General features: G+C 43.0%; 1 protein-coding gene and 1 pseudogene across 14 annotated transcripts in view; both read right to left on the bottom strand.

Moving 5' to 3' along the window:
* Window positions 1–401, bottom strand: part of LOC102867487 — a 2309-nt pseudogene extending 1908 nt beyond the window's left edge.
* The window catches only part of DYSF (dysferlin), a 238455-nt gene that overhangs the window by 218380 nt on the left and 17813 nt on the right, over window positions 1–2262 (bottom strand). The gene's annotated exons all lie outside the window — the stretch shown is intronic.

The raw sequence follows: 2262 nt of genomic DNA, 5'->3' as shown, positions 1-2262 counted from the left end.
GACAGAGCATAGCAACAACATATGATCTGTGTCAACTTGACTGATTCTCCAAGTAATGTTCCCTTATAATCGTTGTGTAAGTCCAATCATATAACTTCTTCAGAGTGTTTGCCCTCCATCCTGCTTTCCTGCCACTCTTCAGCACAGGCTACTGAACGCATTCCTTGGTAGCTGTTTTACACATCTTAATGCATCTGTGGCATTGAACTGAATTCTAAAACCAAAACCATGCCAGATTCTCAAAACTTTGTCTTGAAACATCATCTCTGGTAAAGACGGCATATGCAATTCATCGCTAACTTCTCCACATCCTCCAACTTCACGATGTGGGTCTTTGTTGCCGTCAGTTTCCAGGGCCGGAAGGAGAAGTCTTGACAGCTGCTCTGGAAGCTGTAGATCATCACGGCTCAAGCGGGGTCCTCAGGCGCTGCACGGGACAGGCTGGAGCAGCAGAGGGTCCGAGGCAGCAGCAGAGGGCACCGGTTCCTTCAGCTTCCGAACCACTACAACAGTCATTTTTTAAATTTGCCTGAGAGACTCTTAACTGGCGTAGAAAAATGCCCCTCATTTATTGTTGAGCAAAATTAGTGTAAATATGTAAACATTTGAAAAAAAACAAACCTGGGACAGGACTATCACTAGGGAGGAAGGTGAGGAAGTCAGGGACTTCGGGGAGGGGAGGCTGCCAGAGTTCTTTCCTGAATCTGAGCAAAAACTACAGGCATGAGCTCTCCCTAATCTATTCATTAAAGCAAGACTGCCTCTTAATCTGGACAACTGGACATTTGGAGTCGGGTAACTGTTCATTTGGGAGTGATCTTGTTCCTCGTGGGCAGTTGACCAGCATCCCTGGCCTATACCCCCTAGATTTTTCAGCAGCACATATACAACACTCCTTGTCCTTCTGTGACAATCAAAAATGTCTCCAGACTTTGCCAAACATCGTCTCGGAGAAAACCACCCCCACTGAGAACCACGGCATTATATCACCTATTTTATGTATTTTCTTGCATACTCAATTTCACAACTAAAATTGGGGGTTTAAAAAAAAGGAAAAAAACCACTCACAACTCAAACTCATTGCTACTGAGTGAGAACCAATTCATAGCTGACCTTCCAGGCTAAATCACGAAAGAGGAGACAGCCCATTGCACTGCCTGTCAAAATGTTAGCAAGTTTGTGCAAAGATGCACGATTTAGTGCTATTTTTTACTTTTGCTTCATGCCCATCTCTTTAAAAATCAACTTATTACAAGGAATAAATATTACACTAAGAGCTTTGTTGGTTGACAGAAAATGGAAATTCTCAAACACTATCATTAATGTCACATGCAAGCAAAATACTGCTGAAGTTCATCCAAAAATGGCTAGAATAGTACATAGAGAACTGCTTCAAGTTCAAGCCAGATTCAGAAGAGGTCACGGCATATCATTGCTGATGTCAGATGGATCAATCCTAGCTGAAAGCAAAGAATACCAGAAAGATCTCTATTTGTGGTTATTGGCTATGCAAAAGCCTTTGACTGTGTGGATCATAACAATTTATGGCTAACTTTGAAAAGAATGGGAATCCCAGAACACTTAATTGTGTCACCTGTGAAGCCTATACCTGGATCAAGAGGCTAATGTATGAACAAAGGAAGGGAACACTGTTGTTGTTGTTGTTGTTATATGCTGTAACGTCACCTGCTACTCATAGCAAATGAGTGTGTACAACAGCTCCGAATCCTGCTCTATCCTGAACCAACCTCACTGTCTCCAACCTACCTCCATTACCCCAGTCACTGAGTCAATCCATCTCATCAAGGGTCTTCCCCTTCTGCACTGTCCCTCCACTCTCCTAAGCATGACATCCTTCTCCGAGAACTGGTCCCTCCTTGCAACATGTCCAAAGTATGTTAGACAGAGTTTCAGAATCCTTGCCTCCAACAGTCTGGTTTCACCCTCTCTAGGATGAATCTGTTTGTTCTCCTAGCAGTCCATGGTATATTCAATTTTCTTCTCCAACACCACAACTCAAATCTCATATCAAATCAACTCTCAAATCATCCCTAGTCATTGTCCAGCTCTCTGATGCATAGCAAGTGATTGCAAAGATCATGGCCTGTATCGGGTGCACTTTAGTCTCCAGAGTGACATCATTGCTCTTCAGTACTTTGGAGAGGTCTCTAACAGCTGATTTTCCCATCGCAATGCATCTTTTAATTTCCTGGCTGCTGGTGATAGAGTTCTATATTGTTGTTGTTGTTGTTATGTGCCATC

The sequence above is a fragment of the Elephantulus edwardii genome, unplaced genomic scaffold (assembly GCF_000299155.1).
Source record: "Elephantulus edwardii isolate Elephantulus edwardi_28Jun2011 unplaced genomic scaffold, EleEdw1.0 scaffold00011, whole genome shotgun sequence".
NCBI lineage: Eukaryota > Metazoa > Chordata > Mammalia > Macroscelidea > Macroscelididae > Elephantulus > Elephantulus edwardii.
Note: the sequence above shows the minus strand (reverse complement) of the source record. Positions and strands in the feature narration are given on the sequence as shown.